Genomic DNA, 20,382 nt, shown 5'->3' with positions numbered 1-20,382 from the left:
CACCTGCTGGCCACATTACTTTTGATACAGCTCAGGATACATTTGGCTTTCTAGGCTTTCTGGGAGAAGACACGTTTCTGGTTCATGTCCAGCTTGACATCTACTAGTGTCCCCAGGTCCTTTTTGGCAGAGCTGTGTTCAATCCTTTAATCCCCCAGTTCATACTTGTAGTGGGTGTTGCCTTGACCTAGGTGCAAGACCTTGCTCTTGGTTTTGCTGAACATTATGAGTTTCACCTGCACTCACTGCTCAAGCCCGTCTAGGTCCTTCTGGATGGCATTCCATCCCTCAAGTGTGTTAACCACACCTGACAGCTTGATGCCATCAGCAAACTCGCTGAGGGTACGAGTGAATGAATACCCACTGTGAATGTTGCTGGTCCCAACACTGAACCCTGGGGGACACCTCTCATCACTAATCTCCATCCAGACACTAAGCTAATTACCACCACTCTCAGGACTCTATCCTGAATCTGGTTTTTCATTCATTAACAGGCTACCCATCAAACTCATCTTTCCAAATTGGGGAGAAGGATGTTGTGGAGTATCATGTCAAAGGCCTTACTGAAGTTCAGATAGATGAGATCAGTGGCTCTTTCCTTGTCTGTTGATCTCTTCCAGATTCATAGCCCTGTGCTGTGTCTGAAAGAAACTGAATAAAAAAGCTAGAAGTAGGAGAGCTGGAGAGAGACAATATGGCCATGTTCATTTGGTTCCCTAAAAATGTGCATAGGAATAATAGAGAAATAACTACAAATCTGTCCCAGCTTAGTTTTGATTATCATATAGTGAATTTAAGTACGGCATTAATTAATCAATAAATCTTATGTGTAACCTGCATATCAGATCTTTTCATCATTGCATTTTTAAAGTTTCTACTATAGGACTGACTAACAGCATCTTCTTGTAGTTTTGTGTTCTAAAAGTACAGGTATATTTTGAATAAATTTTGAACAATTTTATTCTATAAATGCATATATTTTTAAAAAATGTTCTGTTCCATTTACAAAGATAAGAAACTAAACCTGACACCGGAAACAGAGCATGCTTGATGATTAGAAGTAAATAATCATGACATGTTATAGCATTTGAAATATCATTGAAATAGAGTTCTTGATAAATACAGCTGAAAAATAATCTATTTCACTGTGACTAATGAAATGACCATTGTTCTTCTCAGAATGACAGATTACTTATTGAACAGTCACGAGTTCTGGCACAAGAAAATACTATAAATCTGAGTGCCTATTATAGTGGTCAGTAGTAAACCAAATTGTTAGTTAACATAGCTATATCTACTAATTTTAACAGCCAGTTTCTTACAGTTTCAAAAGCACATGATACTTATCAAAGTCAAAGTTCAAAGAAGTTTTTTACTTAAAATGATTCAGAAAGATGTTCTGCAAAAAGTACAGTCATAATAATGAACTGAAAAAAGTACAGTCATAATAATGAACTGATTTCTCCATTTTTACTCTTCACCATAGCTGCAGGGCTGGTTATACTTCTGACCCCTTTTCTTTTTCTCCTTGGACAAAGAACAAGTGTCTGCATAATTTCCCCTAGAAGCATTCTTCCAGCTTATACATGGACCTAGCTGCCATTCTCCATGCTACTCTCTGTGGATGAAGTTCTTCATTTTCTCCATTTAAATATATTGTCCTTAAAAAAAAAAAGAAGAAGAAAAAGAAAAGTATAATGTCGTTTAACATTTAATGTAAAATTTAACATGTAACCACATTTAACATTCAATAAGCAGAACATGAAGATAATTTTATACTAGCAATTGTGTAATACAATTAAATAATTAAAAATAATTTATAATGCTAAGCTTCAAGGAATTTTATCACAAAAAAGATGCTAATGTAATCATACTAGTTCATAACTGGTCTGAAACAGTGTTTGCCAGCTGGGATATCATGCATAAGTGTGCATCTCACTGATCACTTCAAACTACAAAAGAATGTCCATACGCTTAATTGCAATTACACCCTTCCTCTCTGCTCTATGTTCATGTTTCCTACTTCCTGATATTTGATAGCACACTGTAATCTACCATGCTTCTACACCATATCCATCAGTAAGATTTTTCACTTATAAAGACTATATACTAGCTTTTCTGTCTTGCTCCAATTCATTCTTGCTTTCTTTTATCAGATCCACTGATATATGATGAAAATAACCTCCATTAAAAAAAAAAAAAAAAGAAAACTACGCTTCTATGAAGGAATAATCAAAATGCTATCCTTTTGTTACTGATGCAAAAGTAAACTGGTATCATATATAAAAGCTAAGAAATAACCTTTTAAACATCAGGATATGCACTCAGTAATATTAGTCTCCTCTGTATTTTAAAGCCTAAGTTCCAGATGCCCTTTCTTTACCACCCTAAGGGCATGCTTAGACTGCCAGATAAGGTAAGCCACACCAAAGCCATTTAATTGATCTCCACATATGCAGTGATCTCCATATATCAAAGCAGCTTCCTGTACCTTGGGGATCTTCATCGTGGTTTAGAACCAGGTAAGCAAAAGCATATTCTCAGTTTGTGGGAGCATATCTTTATCTTGGTATCTGTTTCTATAATAACTTTTTTTTCCCCTTTCGTTGAGAATATCACAAAATTTCTTTCGACATATATAACACTGTTATATCCAATTAATTGCTTTCTGGGAACCTCAAGTGCATTACATTACCTGTACAGTATAATTTGGTAGTTTGCTTCAATTATAACATTTAATAAAATTTTCATGGAAGTGGTCTCTTGTTGAGATAGACTATCAGTTTGCATAAAGATAGAGGTGTTGCATTCACAGATACAATCTATCAGGAAAGCTAATTGAAATTTTGACCAATAGTGTTTTTGCGAGCTCTCATCATGGATCCTGACAAAGTCTACTGGTCAAAGTATTAATTCTCACACTTACAGAGTGACAACTACAAGTAAATTAAATGTATTTTTAATAGAATGCTCTGTCTAGGTAACCATATCTCACTGAGTAGACACTGACATAAATATTTATTTAGTACTGAATTTAATAGAATCTACTAGCAAAGAACACTAGAAAACAAGCCCTATTATTTATACCAAAACTACCATTTACATCAGGTTGCTGGGAAGAAGTTTTTGCTATAATTTACCAGATAATATTTATTTATTGATATTAATAAAATGACGTGTATGCCAATGTTGTGCTACAAAAATAAATTGCAGGTATGACACATTTCTTATCTGAATTAAGCTATGATTCAGAAAATTTTTCCTCCTGTATCTGTCTTCATATGCTCATGCAGCTTCTAAAACTTCATATGTTAAAACAGGGTAATGCCAGTGCAAGTCTACACTAAAGAGGATACTTGAATTGGAAAGTACAAAATCTTAGTAATACGTATTCTGAGGTACAGTAAAACAATATATATATTTAACTAGTGGTATAATCACCAACATCTAGTGGTGGACAACCTTAAAAATTATGCTCTGTCAGTCTTAACTGAATATGGTACTTCATTTTCTTTGCTAAGATTTGGAAGATAACCAGTATTTGTGTGTGTATTAAAGAAAGAAATTGCTGAAATCTATTTATTTATTTGTTTGTTTGTTTGTTTATTGCTACATGTGCCTTCTGTGCCTGATGCCTTAATCAACTAATTATAAGGAGCTTAGGTATTTCTGCAGGGAATGTTGTCACACTCCAATATAAAGGAGTGAGACGAGGTTCTTTGATTATATGTATACCCGGCGTGAGATTAAGACACAACAGGTCAAATGTTAGCCCAACCAGTTTATTACAAATACTAGTTGCTTAAAGATATGGGGAAAGGAAGGTGGGCGATAGAAAAGAGTCTTGGCAGAAAGCAAGAGAGAGATAATCACCACCGAGGCTTGTAGTTGATCTCAGGAACTTGTCAGTTCACCGCGGGGGATGGGAGATGGCAGCAGGCAGGCCTCAAGGTCCATCCTAAGTCTCTTCGGGAGTTCTCCTCAAAGATTTTTTTCTTTGGGAGTTCTCCAAAATCCTTGGTTCAGTGAAGGCCTTTTATCCCCCATTTCTCAGGTGCTTTTTCCTTTTCTCTTTGTTTGTGTGACATGTCTGGCCCAACAGATAAGCCAGCAGAGGATGTTGCCTTCATTGCCATGCAGGAGCATTGTTGTCTTTTTGTGGTGGTCAGCTTCTCCAAGCCATACCCACCCCAGAAAAGACTATTTGCACCTATTTCTGCTTATCTTTACAGCCATAAGCAGAGACAATGGCACCATAACACCCATCTAGATGACCCACAGTTATCAGTCAGAGTCTTGTCACCAGAAAAGGCCTTACGAAGCAAGCTTTGAGACAAAAGAAAGGAAAACAGTTTCTATCTTTCACATTTCCCTTTCCAAGGGAGTGGGTCAGTGGGTCCTCCCCCAGTCATGACATAACTGGGCCAAACCAGCCTGTAAACCATTGACAACAGAGCAATAGAGGCAGACAAGCAGAGGGTTTGGCACAGCTCAAGTTTTCTGAGCCCCAGAGCAACTGCACTCTGAGAGGAAAGGAGAGCTTTCAGATTAACAGTATATTAGTCCTGCTTAGCTCATGCTACAGTATCTTAATTTCTAAACTTATTGGGAAAGGAAGATTTTCTTGAAATATGGTCTGCAAGGACTGAATTGTTATGTTTTGCAACTAGCAAAGATGTCTTTTTTCAACCCTAAAATAACAGTGGTGATCCCATCAAGCCTTGAGTCATTCTTTCTTGTTGGAAGGGTTATTCTAGTTTTTCTCTACCTACTTTTCATCTTGCTCTTTTTGACCCTTTTTGTCATATTATGCAAGTCACAGAGTCTTTATAGATGTGACATTAAATCCTTCTGGCACGATAGGCTACTACTTAACATATTCCAAAAACACCACTGCATAAGGGATTTGTTCAACATAACGGAATATCTCAAGGCCAAGATATGAACTGACATTTTCTGAGCACTAAATTGGAAGCTTCAGTGTAAGAAATACTTCTTTCAAAAAACTATTCAAACTCAAAAAAAAAAAAACCTTGTACAGCCCATATGATAAGAAACATATCTAAAGAAGCCAGTAGAACATGAAAACCTAAATCCCCCCCCCCCCCCCCCCAAAAAAAAAAAAAAAAAACAGGTTTACAAGATCTAAAACAGCATTTTGGTATCTAATTCCCTAAAACATTTCTTTTTTCAATTTCACTTTCTGTCTAAAATTTCATTCAAAATCATACTTATCTCATTTTACAGTTAGTGGAAACTAAATAGATCAGTAGTTCCACATAATAGTGTCTAGACCAGGTACTTTCCATTCCTTTCAGATTTTTCCCTCTCTGTTCTTTCTTAGCCATGCTCTTATTCATCATTTTCTGTCAAGCTAAAATCTTCCTCCGTACATTTACAACTTAACTCTCTTTGGTATCTACAGTAGTCTCAAGACAGTCACAGGCTTACTGGGAAACACAGAGAGACCTCTCTGTATTCTTTCCTTGCACTGCTGAGCAAGTTATATTTGAGATCATGTAACTGCTTTGTGGCTATTCTATATATTTTTATATTCTTTATATCTAATACTTTCAGTCCAGGCAATTTCAGCATCACCTTCTATAATACGGAAAATACCTTAAAATCAGTGGAACTGAAGACAGATTTACTGAAGAGCACCTTTCTGTTAACTTTTTAGTGGTATTTGTTGTATTGTCTTTATTCATACAAATAGTAGCAAGCCCAGAAATAAATATCCTGTGTACTCCTCTTTTCTGGACATGTCATCCACCTCCATTAGTTTCAGGGAGCTGTCTGATGGCTAAGATGATGACTACCTGAGAAAGGACTGCACAAGCACTCTTTGTGCCAGTTACATTTTACAGTCTACTTTTATGTAAGAAAGGGATGAACGTGAAGAAATAATCTCCACACAGAGGAAACACTGACTTTTGTACTTTGTCATCACTGAAATTTATTATATGTATTTACTCAAGCACAGTCCAGATAACACGCATACATTCTCCATGCTTCTGTCAAAACAAAAATAAAGAGAAGCAATGGAGGAAGACACAAAATGATATCTTCTTTTATTTATTTTATTTTATTTTATTTTATTTTATTTTATTTTTATTTTATTTTATTTTATTTTATTTTATTTTATTTTATTTTATTTTATTTTATTTTATTTTATTTTATTTTATTTTATTTTATATTTTAATTTTATTTTTCCAGAGAAAATGATAGAATCTTTTCCAAGAAGAGTATAAAAAGATTTGCAGACTGCAATAGGAAGATGTCTTACAGTACATGCAAACAAAGAACAAATGGTCTATAGGTCACATCCTAAGCTACATTTTTAGAACAGAAATGTTAGAAGATGCTTAGTCACAGTATTTTTCTTTATGTAAAACGGGACATCAACAGAAGTAAAAATAGATGAAGAATGCAGGCAATTTTATTGAGAAAACTTTTAAGCTATTCAAGAAATGTACATTTCTTTTCAAACTTTTAAAGTGAGGAATTTATGGACAATATGTCAAAAACTAGAAAGCACTGTACGATCAAAAAACAAATAGCCAAAACTTCTGTGTTTGCATGAGGGGAAAAATATTAAAACTGAGAATAGCAAAATTATTTAGAAATTATTCTAGAAATGGAACTACCTACATGTAATCTTAAAAATTAAAACAAACAAACAAAAAAAAACCCTGGAAAGATATCCAAACTGCTTGTAAAACCTGTTAAAAAGCTTATAAAAATACTATTAATGCAAACCTTGATTACAGTATTAAATTTGGTGCAAATGCATGTTCTTTTTTTAGGACTCTTCTACTTTCCCCACCTTAAGATTATCAGCTCCACATTATTATTTCTATGACCACCAGTCAGGCAAGAACAGGAACTTCTCTCCTGTGGTGCAGAGCTGCCTGCTATTCCAGCAAGCTAGTGTACCTTCAGAACAGAACTGGAAAGATGTTGAGCTGTGACTTTCATAAGTAGTTAGTATTCTAATCATCTGACAGTTTGGAGAGGCACTGCATTTCTGAGACAAATATTTTGATGATAGAGGTACAACTAGGCAGTGAGATCAACTACATTGTTTTCCAGTAAGCGATGTTTTTTTTTCCATATACTACTCACAATAAACTAGTTTAACCGTGGAACTTCTGAGGTATGTCTACTGTTTACTGTTTTATGTCCAAAAAGCCTTGGAAGATTAAGATGCAGACGGATAGAACATGATTGTTAGCTACATTTAATAATGTCAGAATCTTTACTTCTCTTGATAAGTAAGTAAATAAATAAATAAATGATGACAATAAAAAACAAAACAAAGAACAGCACACCAGGAATCATTTGTACAAACCTAAAGTTAAGAGGAACACAAGAATATGAGAGCATTATACAGCAAACTGTTGATTGTTTGTAGTCCGTCAAGAAATAAAATGTGATCTGTGCCAGAACACATAGTACAGATGGGTTCTTGGATATTGAAAGCTATACATAGTAAAACTGATATCCTTCAACTCTTGAGTGAACTTCTCTTCACAAAATCGAGTTTGGATAAAAACAGAAAGATATTGAAAAATATTAGACCGCTATGGAAAATAAAAATGAATGAATGAATAAATAAATAAATAACAAAAACACGTGGCTGAAGAATTGTTCCAAACAAGTTAAAAATGTTATAGGTGTTAATTCCATCAGTCCATTAAATCTAAGCAGTGTCATTATACTGGTGAAAAGTATTCAAATATGGGGTATTATATGACCTCAATAATCATTTATTTTCAAGAGTATTTCAGCATTGTAACTGGTTTTGATTTAGTAAAGATTTGTAGGTTGCATGAAGAAAGGTTTTAATTTACAAGTTCTATACCCTTAGAGATGCTTAAACAGAATCTAAAGTGTGTTGTAATTATTTTTCTTAATCACTGCTTGTTATTTATATAGCATCCACCATCTGCCAGAACAGGCACATAATAAAACAAACAAGTGAGGCTAACTACAGCCCTTTTGGCATGTTCAACAGTGTCACAATAGGATAAAGGAATGAAGACACTGAACTGCATTTCTGCTCTTTTAATTACTGCAATGACATAAGCATGATTTTGTCAGGAAAAAATAACATCCGTAAAGAAATAAATCTCATACAAGAGGATTCTTCCTACGAAGCAGAACAAATTAAAAAGAAGTATTATTCCATCATGCATATGTAACAGCTTACTGAGAAAGATTCTCTATTATTTAGAAGTTTATGCAAATATATATTATTTTTATTGTCAATCTTGCACTATTATGGTGTTTTAAAGCATTATATAATTACATAGCTTGTGCTACAGACAGAAAATATCTGAACGAAAAATGATTGGAGAATACTTGTGGCTTGCAACGGCTGGTGCAAAAGATGAGAAATGAACTTGAGTTAGCAGAGTAGAGAAAGGGAGAGGCTATGGCAAAACCAGAGAAGTGTTCACAAGGAATATTCATGTTAAAAATTTTAGTGAAATATGTAACATTTGTAAAACTGTATTTTGCAATCTGAAGTCTTATTCTCCCAGAAAGGAAGCTTGCTTTTCATAGAGAAAACCATTTCAGAGTAGTTTGATGAATCATTAAACTGTGTTTTTCTACCTGTACATCTAGGTCACTACCCTACAGATTTACCTCTTCCTAAAGTTGAATAATTCCTCTGGTAAGCAATGGAACATAGGATTGGTGCTGTGTTTGTATAAATTATATTTTCAAAAATTCTCTTTAAAACGACTCTAGTGTTGTTTGAGTTGGAAGGGACACTTAATGTCATCTAGCCCAACTCCCCTTCAATGAACAGGGACATCTACAACTAGTTCAAGTTTCTCAGTGCCCCATTCAGCCTAAATTTGAATGTCTCCAAGGACGGGGCATTTACCACTTCTCTGGACAACCTTGTTTTAGGTTGAAGCCATTTCCAATTGTTCTATCACAACAAATCCTATTAAAGAGTCTGCTCCCTTCTTTCTCGTAGAATCCCTTTTGATACTGAAAGGTCATTTGGCTTTCTGGGATGCAAGGGCACATTGCTGGTTAATGTCCAGCTTGACATCCACCAGTACTCCCAGGTTCTTTTTATCAGGGTTGTGTTCAATCCTTTCATTTCCCAGTTTATACTGGTAGTGGGTGTTGCCTTGGCCCAGGTGCAAGACCTTGCACTTGGTTTTGTTGAACATCATGAGTTTCCTCTGCGCTCACTGCTCAAGCCTGTCTGGGTCCCTCTGGACAGCATCCCACATCAAAAGACATATTCAGAAACATGCTGCCAAATTCGGTGCACATCAAGGAAAGATTTTTTTTAAGACAAAATAGAGGAAATGAAAAAACATCTGTCATCTGAAGAATTTTTTAAAAGTAACATCTAAGATTATTATAAAAGCTGGTTATGTGGTAGCAAATCACACAAATAGTCAAAACCATTTACTGATGATGAGTTTATTAAATAATGTATGGAAAAAAGGCAAATATAATCTGTCTGAATAAAAAAAAATTTTTTCTAAAATCAGTTTGTCTCACCAGACACTATATTTTTTATTGAAAGAAATTTGTAAAGATGCTTGCTAATTAAAAAATTTTTGCTTTGGTGATATATGGAAGTACTTATGCAACAGATATAGCTTAACTTGGTATTTTTACTGAAGATATTGATAATGAGTACAATGTCTCTGAAGAAATGGCTTCTTTAATACCATTAAAGGACACTACTAAATCTCTTGATTTATATGAAGCAGTAAAAATTACATAAAGACAGATTTCTTTAACTTTTGCAAACACATCTGCCTCTGATGATGCCCCAGTGATGGTTGGTCAAAAAAGAGGGACTTGCATAATTGATGGAAGACCATGAAATTGTCACCAGCAACTAATGTTTGATTAAATATCACTACATCATGCATAAAGAAAATTCACATGCAGAAGCTGTACAATGGATAATATTGCGCAAGTCATCATCAAAGTTGTGAATTTCATAATGTCCAAGGCACTGAATCATCACCAATTTTAGGTGTTTCTTGGAAGCATGAATGCTCATTATGGGGATATCATTTGATTTTCTGAATGTGGCTAACTCAGGGTAAAATCCTAATAGTTTTTATGAAATGATATCAAGCTCTTTATGAAATCTAAAGAAAAATTTGTGCCAGAACTTAAAGATTAAAAATGACTCTGAGATTTATCATTTTTGGTGGATTTGACTTCTCATTTAATTGATTTGAACATGTGTTTCATAATCTGTGCTATATTTCAAATCATAACAAAATTAAAAATGAAACCTAATTTACAGCAAGCTATAGTTATAGCAAATAATTTTATGCATTTTGGTTAAATTTGGTTTTGCACTGGCTAAACACAGTTCCATGAACAGCAAAAAAATATGCACCTTTGCTTTCCATTTTGATGAAATCTGAGAATAGGTTTCAAGATTGATGAATCTTTTTTTTTTTTTTTTGCTATATTTGAAACTCCATTTGCAGTCAACATAAGCAAATTATTTTCAAATGTATGGGGTTCCAATCAGGTATTCAATAACAAAAATTAACTGTGTCTCTCTACTGAACTTTTATAGGATTCTCTTACCAGAGAAAAATATCCCCTGCTTAACAGACTCACCTTATTTATGTCATAGTTTTTTGACAGTATACATATATGTGAACAAAAGTCTTCAAAGATTAACTACAGGAAGGGTAAAATTTCATCAGAAATCTGTGACAAACACCTTGAGAACTCACTAAGAATTGCAACAACTTCCATCGAGTCAGACTGATTAACTGAATTAACAATGAAGCAATTGTGCATATCGAAAATATGTTGTTTTATTTCTGGAGTTACTGTTTAGTTGTACCTGATTAAGACTTTTGTATTGTTCTACTCGTACACATAGTTTACATTGTACACGTAGTTTACATTGCTTCATAAAAAGCAATGAAGCCTAGAAATATAAAACCTCAATGCAGAACTTTTCCATTAAAAGTTTTCTGAGATGTTAGAAGAAAACACTCATTACTGTGTATATTGTGATGTCAATGCACCAGAGATCTTCCATTCGATATACCGAAACACTCTATTGTTGCATCATTTAAGCTTAAAAAGATTTAGCTGAAACACTTGAAGACAAAAAAAGTTAGTATCAGCATGGGAATATTTTGGATTTAGAATTTTGTTTTGAAATTTCCCATTATCCTTTGTTTCTGTGTAGTTGTTTCTCGTCCTACTCCTTTTTCTCTTGATTTTTAGCATAATTCTCCAGGAGTTTTAATATTTTGTATACAAGTATAGCAAAAAATCTTTATTCACTGGGCAAATTCTCTAACATGCAGACAATCTTAATTATAGCTTTTATTTTTCTATAAACATTATTGGGTTTCTTAAAACAAAAATCCTTCAATAAATTGCTATATTTGCCCATATGAAAGGCTTATACATACTAACACTTTATTTTTAATATTAAATAATATTTTACCTATAATATCTCTTATGCCTTTTTATCATTTAATATCCCTATTATGAAAATTATTTTTTTTTCATATTAGAGTATGCAAAATTAAAAAGAATCAAGCTTCTTCCGCTAGTCATTATTATTTAGGTTATAAGGGCACAGTATGAACAAACATCAGTGTGAATGGAATCATACCTAATTAAGCTACAGGTGAAGGTAATACAGTCCAGCTTCTAAGACACAAAGTGAGTGTATTAGAAATGTTTAAATACTAAATTATAATTCTTTGCATTAATAAAATAACTTCTTATTTATTTAATTAATTATTTTTCCTAAAGGAAGTTACATAACAAATTAAATTTTTACTTTAACTACTTCATTAGAGGATGATATTTTGGCATCAGCAATGCCTTTATAACTCGGTATGACTAAAGGATTTGATTTCTAACCCTTAACTAATAAAGGTTAATATATAGCAATTGTTCTATTGCTCTTGAACCACTATTTCCAAATATTTGGAATTTTGAATTGTTTCATTCACACCATAGGGAAGAATTCTCACACAGATTAATCTGCCATGGTATCTCCAAGTGACTGTCAATTGGTTTTACTATATATAATAACTTCATAAGATGTATCTGAGCAACCAAGAAGACCACTTTACTAGACGTGTGAAATATGTGATACTTATCCTTGAATAAAAAGACAATTTTCACTTTTTTTTTTTTTTTTTTTTTTTGTTATTGTAGACCAGGGAAACTAAAGAACTGAGAAATACTGAACATCATAAGGCATTGTGTCTGGATGGAAATCCTCATCTACAAATATGACTTGTGAAACAAATGATATTATTTAAGTATTATAAATACGAACATTTTGTAAAACTGAAAAAATTAGTTCTTTTCTCTTATAAAAAAAGCATTCTGGGAAGGTCAATTAGAAGCAAGTGAAACAAATATTAAAGGCAAAGAAAACAGTAGTATTTCTCTGGGGACATGCGTACTTTAAGAGCACAAAACTGAAAAATCCTGCTTGAGCTCAAATGATCAGACTATGCCTTTATCACAATTGCATTTCATGACTTTATTTATAATTGATGATATAATATATATTAAAAAAGTAAGCAAAAAAAGTGCCAAATCACAATATTATCTTTGTTCCCTTAATAACATGATTTATAATATACACTACTATTAATGTACACCTATGTGGAAAACAAAACAGCTCTTGAATATACCAAACTCTTTTTCCTGATGATAAATGGATGGAATTTCATTTTTTAAATCTATTTGCAAGATTTTGTCTTTTTGTGTAGAGGGGAATACAAAAAAAACAAAACAAACAAACAAAAAAAAAAAAACCATAAACTTGCTGCACTTAGTGATAACAAAACTGTGAAGGCGTAGGGTAGGTTATAGAAACAAGATTGTCTAATCCGTCAGAAACTAGATGGATGTGACTTGATTTTAGTTTGTAAGCTCCTGAAAAAGTGGTTCTGAATGACAGAACAGCCCATATCTCTTGTACTTAATACTTCAAAGGTATTTACTCAGACACAAGCTTTACAGAAAGGAAACAAAACATGAAGGCATCAGAAAAAAAGAAAAGCATATGTTTGACATTACTACTGATAAAGTTAACTGCACTATAAAAGCAGTTGTAAGCATGAAATTGTCTGCCTTCTTTCCATAGGAAACTAAGATTCAGTCTACATAGTAATTACTTAAAAAACAAAATTTAACAAGCAACAGAATTAGAGCTTTTTATTCAAAAGACTCTTTCAAAACTGTTACTTAAGATGTAATCATTATGACATTAAATCCAACAAATATTTATTACTATCTACTTAGCAATATACTTCATTCGTATTAGCCATGATAATAGAAGACTTCATATATTTAAATCAAATCATTGCTAAATATAACTTTAATGAGAAAGTATTTAACCTTTTGACTCATTCTGAAAGTGCTATCTTCATGTTTTGCTCTGAATAAGCCACAATTGAACAGCCTTTGCTTAGAAAACAACTCTGACTATATTTCCTATCTTATTATTATATATGATTGCCACAAACAGTCTTTCACTTGATATCATCTGGATTTTTCAAGGATGTTTTTTTTCAAAAAAGAATACATATATAGAGAGAAAGTGAGACAAGATTTGTGGAAAGGGTACACAGGAGGAAACTTTGAAATGTAACATTTGTCAAAAATCCTTCTAATTCTTTTCCCATCTCCATTTGCATCACTTTATTTTCTCTCATCCACTCACCTCTTTTTTGGTGTGCTGGCAAAATTTTCCCACAAAAGAAAACTCCTTTAAAAGAAGACTTCCTGATGTTCATTCTAGAGATACGTACTCTACTCACAGAAATACAGTTTGCTACCAGGATTTTGGTGCCTTTTTTCTTCCCTGAAGAAACCAGTATGATTTTTTTCTTTAGGAAGAAGCAATTGAGAACCAACAGCTGGATTATTTTTAACTTGTGACTCTATTTCTTGACAATGACAAATAGCAAAGCCTTAAATGCTGTTTGGGAAACATGGGGAAAAAGCAAAAACATGCAAGCAATGAGAAAAACCTTAAACAGCACAGAGAGGATACAAAGTACTAGCTGTAAAAGTGACAAGATCCCATGAGTCTCTTGTGGCCATAATCCTGACCTTTTAGTTCACATAACTACAGTCTAGTTGTTCTTCAAATCGAGTGGCAGCTTTATCTGACTTCCCTAGCGCATTCTTCAAGTACTAATCAAAACAATATTAACCCTCAGTCTGAATCCTCAAACTGTCTCTTTGCAATCTAGTATGAATTGAATGTTTTAAATAGAATTTGTCTTCCAATTTTGTATATATGTACATACGAATTGTCACGCTCCAATATAGAGGAGGGAGATGAGGTTCTTAGATTATGTGTATACCCAGTGTGAGATTAAGAAACACCGGTTCAAATGTTGGTCTGACCAGTTTATTATCAATATTGACCAGGGAGATGGGGAAGGGGAAGGCGGACACTGTTACCAATAAGGGTGATGGGGAAGGGAAGGCGAGCGATAGGAAAGATAGGAAAGAAGCAAGGGTTTGTACAACGCGGGGAAAGTCAGCAGCCAGGATCCCAGGGGCGGTCCGGTTGCAAGCGGCTCCGACGGTCCGAGGCAGAAGAGCAGGGGCGGCAGAAGCGGGGAGAACAGCAGCAGCGACGGGCAGCCCTGAGCAGCAAGCAGCTGTCCTGGAGAAGCGGCACCGGGTCAGCACAGGAGAAGCAGCGTGGGGAAAGTCCAGGAACAGCGTCAGTCAGCACCGGAGAAGCAGCCAACAGTGATCAGCTCGTGAGGGTTCAGATGGTAGAGCACCTCGAAGGAGCGGTGAGGTCCAGGAGAAAGCAGCATGTCTCAGGCAGCAGGCCCAGGAGGGAGTTCAGCAGCAGGGATCAGCTCATGAGGTTTCCGATGGAAGAACACCGACGATCTCATGGTGCTCGATCCCTATTTTATCCTCCATTTCTCTTGCCTATATGACAAATCCCGTGCTAGCGTGCCAGGCAAGCATCTCCTGAGATGGCTACCTCCCCACGGAGATGAGTACCACACAGAAGAGTGTTCAGCGGCCACTGAGCTGCAGCTGATCTCTCTTTCGTTGCCCCAGGACATGCCCATCTGCTTGTCCCTTAGACAAAGGATTTCACAACCCTTGCCCAGGACTAGCTTGGACATGTTCGGACATGTTCATCAGCAAACTTTGAGGCAATGGTATAAAATAATAGTATCTTACATGTATAAATAAATGTATATTTTCACATAAGTATATGTACTGGAAGAATAGTTGAGGGCTTGGAAATTTTAACAATGATCAGTGAAAGATAATGTGTATTTAGAAGTTGAGTCCCCGAAATTTGTCCTAGACTGTTATAATTCAAAGATTTTCCTAATAATAACAGCATATTATGGGGCTGTGAAGGGTCTGGAAGGCAAGATATATGAGTGGCTTGAGTCCCTCGGTTTGTTCAGTGCAGAGCAGAGGAGCTGAGGGGAGGCCTGATGGCGGCTGCAGCTCTCCCAGGGAGCGGAGGGGCAGCGCTGAGCTCTGCTCTGTGTGACAGCGACAGGGCCCGAGGGAACGGCATGGAGCTGTGTCAGGGGAGGGGCAGCTGGGCGCTAGGGACAGGGTCCGCACCACAGGGTGGTGGGGATGGAACAGGCTGCCCAGGGCAGGGGAGGGTCAGATTAGTTATTATACAATCACAGTAGCATTTTTAAAGGATCTCTGGAGAACATCTAAAACAACCTTCTGCTAAAGCAGTTCACTACAGTGTATCACACAGGAAAACATCCAGACAGGTTCTGAGTATGTCTGAAAAGGAGAATCCACAACCTGTCCCACTGCTATGCCGCCCTCGAAGAAATTCTTTCCAAGTAAGGTAACCGGTATGAACCCACAACCTCGATATTATTGGCTCCATGTTCTAATCAGCTGACAAGTGTATTCTTTTAGGAAATGGTTCTTCAGTGTGGGTGTGATCAGGCACTTGCCTAAACCCTTCTTTTTTCCTGTCTCAAAGCTCATTTTACGAGGCATTTTTTGTTATAAGAGTCTGATTTATCTACAAGGAGAGTGATGGATATTGCCATGTGGCAATCAACGTCAGTTTGAGGATAATTTTACTTTTGAGAGACCAGGAGTGCTTATGGGTAGATCTGACCTGTGAGCAAATAACTCCAGTTTGGTATGGGAGACTCAGGGATGGGAACAAAATGAGTTTCTGCTGAGGTCTAAAAAACAGGAGCTGCCACTCCAAAGAGAGATGACTCAACCACTTTGGACTTATAAATAATTTTGTACTGTCACTGGGAAAGGTCATTGTCAACCGAACAACACAACCTCCGACAACCCATCACTACTGAAGATCAACTTCAGTATATAAAATATATGGATGAAAGGAATGAGTGATCCGAATTGTTCTTTAAGGAACAGATTGCCCTGCAATGCACAATAGTATGCTGCAGAGAAAATCCACAGCAGTTCCGGGTCAATTGCACTTTTCCCGCTTTTCCTGGGCAGATCAACATGATTGTTGAGATCTTCCTTCTGTTTTTGATAAGGAAGGAAGAAATCAAATGATATTTTGTATATAATAAAAAGAGACATGGACTGACATATGTGGACTGTGTAGTCAGAGCAAGATATATGTTCAAAAACTGGAAAGTGACAGAGATTGAATTGCTATCCATTTCCTCTGGAAAAGTTCCACAAGTTAATATAGTATAGAACTAGTGAAAAAGGAAATGTCAATATGACCTAAAAATGACTCTTGAAGTTTATTATGAATAAGGATTACAGTTATTATACTACTTAAAGCTAAATGCTAATCAGTCTTCTGCCCACTGTACATACTGTGATTAGCTTTAGGAATTTAAAGGTCACCCCTTTAAAGGAAATCTTACCTTTCTCCTCCTCCTGAATTATCATTATTTACTAATGTGCAATCCTACTGTTTTCACAAGCACGTGTATGAGCACATAAATCTCACTTGTATACATGTGCTCTATTAATATATATAGAAAATTTTTTCTACCTTAAGACAAAAAAGGACTCTACTTGAGTAACCTATATAAAATCAAAGACTGAACCTTTAACTTTATACCATTATATTTCTAATCCTTGTGGAGGTATTGCAGCATATTACAATGATTGAAACGGAAATGTCTTATATGAAAAGCCTTGTTCAGTAGCCCATTAGTTGAAAATGCCTGGGCATTTTTAAAGTGAGAGACAATGGTCTCATAAACTATAGACTTTTGACAGATGATGATTGCTACTAAGCATTAACCTATTCATTTATGAATTTGATGTTCTCTAGTATGCTGAGTTACTTGCCCGCTGGCCCCTTACAAAACAGAAGTTTCTTAGTGGTCTCCTTCCAAATAAGTTACCATATCTAATATAGTAATAACAAATTTCAATTTCCTAAATACCCTTAGTTAGAGATATCGAACTAAGTGACATTTTCCCCAAATGTTTTTTTCCTTTCAATTAATCTAACATATAAGTCCTATGACGTTATTGCAGCTGATCATATGATTATGTATTAATCATATAAAAAAGCTGCAAAAAAATTTCAGATTCACCTTCTCTATTGTCTCATGGTAAAAGAAGACCAGCAAGAAAGATGAACTGGATTTTCACAGAGAAATAGCTTCAGACAGAAGAATAACAAAGGTATCTTAATAGCTAATACTTTCCTAAAACTCCAGTGGAATTCTCTTTTCTTTTAGAAGGTCAGATGTATTCATTAATCATAATACCTGTTGAAGATGGGAAACTTCATCAGCAGACAAAATAAATTTCAAGTACTTTGTGTCAAAAAAGAAAACTTTCCTATACTTACCCTGACAGTCAATATTTTTCCAAAATTAAAAAAAAAACTATTGCAATTTTTTTATGTTCTATCACATCTGCTCAACACCTTCATTTTATATATATATATAAGTTGTACTGGAAACTTGTTATATTAGTGTGCATTTGTAACAAGGTTTGATCAGTTTAAAATTTTAGGAAAACAACTGTAAGTGTAACATTCAGTAATACTGAAAAAGTGAGAGATGTACATTCATATACATTTTTGTCAGAGTTTTCCTTACCTCAATTGACAGTTGTGATGAGAGTGTTTTGACTAAATGTCGATTTATTTATCATACATAAATTAAGAATTCTTCAGGTTTGTAAAAAAATCATGATTTATTTTTAAAACTAGGTGATGTTTGTTTGTTTAATTAGTAACAATTATTATCAATTCATAAACATTTATAGTGTAGAATAATATCTCTGCTTGCATTAGGAAAATAATACTGTTAAATGTTCTCAAAAACATGGATATATTAGCCTACCAGTGAATCAAAGCTATTAAACAACATTGTTACACTTAGACAACTGGAATGGATGGAATGGTTGCAGACAGAAAGTTTTGGTCAGCAACTCTATGTCAACATAGAGGCTGGTGATGAGCTGTCCATCCTGGGACTAGTGCTTTTTATCTTTATCAGTGACTAGACAATGGGATTGAGTGCACCCTGAGCAAGTTTGCTGATGACACCAAGCTGAGTGGTGAACTTGATACAACAGAAGGAAGGGCTGCAATCCAGAAGGACCTAGACAAGCTTGAGTAGTGGGCCCATGTGAACATAACGACGGTCAGTGTGACCAAGTACAAGGTACTGCACCTTGATTGGAGCTATCCCAGATATGAGTACAGTCTGGAAGAAAAACTCATCAAGAACAAGTCTGACAAGGACTAAGGGGTTCTGGTGTATGAAAAGCTGGACATGAGCTAGCACTGTATGCTCACAGACCAGAAAGCCAGCAGTATCTTGGACTGTGTGAGAAGGGAAGTGGCCAGAAGAGAGAGGGTGGTGATTGTTCCCCTCTACTCAGCCCTTATGAGGCTCCACATCAGGGCAGACTGATTTGGTGGATGGCAGCCCTGCCCACACTAGGAGGAGTGGAACAAGATGATCTTTATAGTCATTTCAAATCTATGATTCTATGAATTCATCAACTGAAAATGGAAGATCATCAGTTATAGGCATACAACAGTAACTTTTTTTTTAATTTTAGTTTTGTCTTGTTTCTTTGGTGTCACTATCAAATCTGTGCAAAAATGAAGGGCATATATGAGTACATTTACCACAGTGAACATTGACAAGATGCACAACAATCATTTGCAATTTATCTGGTCATTCAGTTATTCACTTAGTAATTTATCAGTACCATAGTATCATTTATGTTAATACTGTAACACCTTACTAAAAAATCCTACTGTCACATATAAACAAATGTTAAATGCATAGTAGATATATTACTGTTGTAGGTGGAAATTATCATAATTAGTTTTCATCAATCTAATTCAAATTGCTTTCGGTTAGAATTTAATCACATACTCCATAAATTTAAATAAAGAATAATTAACTGACAGAACAATTATATTTTTTTTAGGATACTGTACTCAGATTTGTTAAAAGTGAAATTATACTTTAGATAAATAAATGTACATTACTTTACAATTATTTTAAAATATAACTATATCTGTACTATACATGTTCATGGAGATACCAGCAGGAATCTGTATGAAATACAAGCAAAGTAAGAAACCCTTTGTATCTATTACATTCATATTTGAGTTTGGCTAAAGTGTAATTATAAAATATATTTCTGAAGAAAGAAATCATTACACTGGATAGATAGTTAATAAAAATATTCACATAATATATTTGAAAATATAATGGAAACAAGATTTCAAAAAAAAAAGTACTTTCTATTTTTTATTTTGAATGTCAAGTATTATTGGATTTGAATACATAAAGATATGTAATATGATGAAAATATGGGAAAATAAATTCATAAAGCAATTGTCAAGAGAAATCCAAGAACAAAACTCTAACTTCAATGTGGTGATAGAAAGTGGCATTTCTTTATTACTTATGATGCGCACCAGGCAACTTGACAAGCAAGCACACCCTCTCAGAGTTCAGATTGTACATTTATATAATTAAGACATACTTATGCAGTACACTGGCATATATACACATCCATTCTCAAGGATGTGATAATGTGCCTGTGGGCATGCTCTGTGATATTTAGGGTGGTTGAGTGCCCACCTACTTCTTCCTCTTTTTTCACCATCAGCTTAATCACTGAAACATTTTACTCACTTTCATTCACTTTTCCCGTTTGGAGAATTTCCATTGCTTACTAGACCACAGTGAGTCTCTTTTAAAAACAGTGCATGTGGAAATGGAGGAAAACATCCTTGCACATTCTGAGGCAAAAGATAAAAGTATTCTATTGTGACTCCAGTGCCTCTCATGAGGCAAAATCATTGAGACAGAAGATAAAAGTATTCTATTACGTCCCCAGTGCAAAATTCTTGGGTAAAAA

Source organism: Cyrtonyx montezumae, unplaced genomic scaffold (assembly GCF_038088225.1).
Source record: "Cyrtonyx montezumae isolate F1298 unplaced genomic scaffold, pur_monq_1.0 scaffold_3, whole genome shotgun sequence".
Classification (NCBI taxonomy): Eukaryota; Metazoa; Chordata; class Aves; order Galliformes; family Odontophoridae; genus Cyrtonyx; species Cyrtonyx montezumae.
The sequence above is the reverse complement of the archived record's forward strand: the minus strand, read 5'-3'. Positions refer to the sequence as shown.